The sequence below is a fragment of the Hippocampus comes genome, unplaced genomic scaffold, assembly GCF_001891065.2.
Source record: "Hippocampus comes isolate QL1 unplaced genomic scaffold, H_comes_QL1_v1.1 scaffold557, whole genome shotgun sequence".
Lineage (NCBI taxonomy): Eukaryota > Metazoa > Chordata > Actinopteri > Syngnathiformes > Syngnathidae > Hippocampus > Hippocampus comes.
Window position 1 is genome coordinate 44,142 of NW_017804814.1, and position 916 is coordinate 45,057.

Sequence of the window (916 nt, forward strand, 5' to 3'; positions counted from 1 at the left end):
TTTTTTTTTGGCATGAAACCATACTGCTGCTCACAAATGCTCAATTCTGCTCTTAGTCGTGCTTTAACTACTCTTTCCCATAGTTTCATTGTGTGACTCATCAACTTTATTCCTCTGTCGTTACTACAACTCTGCACAACTCCCTTGTTCTTAAAAATGGGCACCAACACACTTCTCCATTCCTCAGGCATCTTCTCGCCGTCTAAGATTTTGTTGAACAACCCAGTCAGAAACATTACTGCCACCTCTCCTCGACGCTTCCTTACCTCCATTGGGAAATCATCAGGTCCGAGTGCCTTTCCACTCTTCATGCTCTACAATGCCGTCCTCACTTCATCCTTGCGAATCTTTGCTCCTTCCTGGTCCACAACAGTTATCTTTTCTACTCTTTGTTCTTTCTCATTTTCCTCATTCATCAACTCTTCAAAGTACTCTTTCTATCTTCCCATGACACGACTGGCACCTGTCAAAACATTTCCATCTCGATCCTACACTTCATCCTTGCGAATCTTTGCTCCTTCCTGGTCCACAACAGTTATCTCTTCTACTCTTTGTTCTTTCTCATTTTCCTCATTCATCAACTCTTCAAAGTACTCTTTCCATCTTCCCATGACACTACTGGCACCTGTCAATACATTTCCATCTCGATCCTCAATCATCCTAACCTGCTGCACGTCCTTACCATCTCTGTCTCGCCAACCTGTAAACATCAGTCTCTCCCTCCTTGCTGGCCAGCCTTGCATACAAGTCATCGTAGGCCTCTTGTTTGGCCTTCGCCACCTCTACTTTAATCGTGCGCTGCATCTCCCTGTACTCATGTCTACTCTCTTCAGTCCTCTGTGTCCCACTTCTTCTTAGCTAACCTCTTTTTTTGTATACATTCCTGCACCTCCTCATTCCAAAAGCAAGTCTCCTA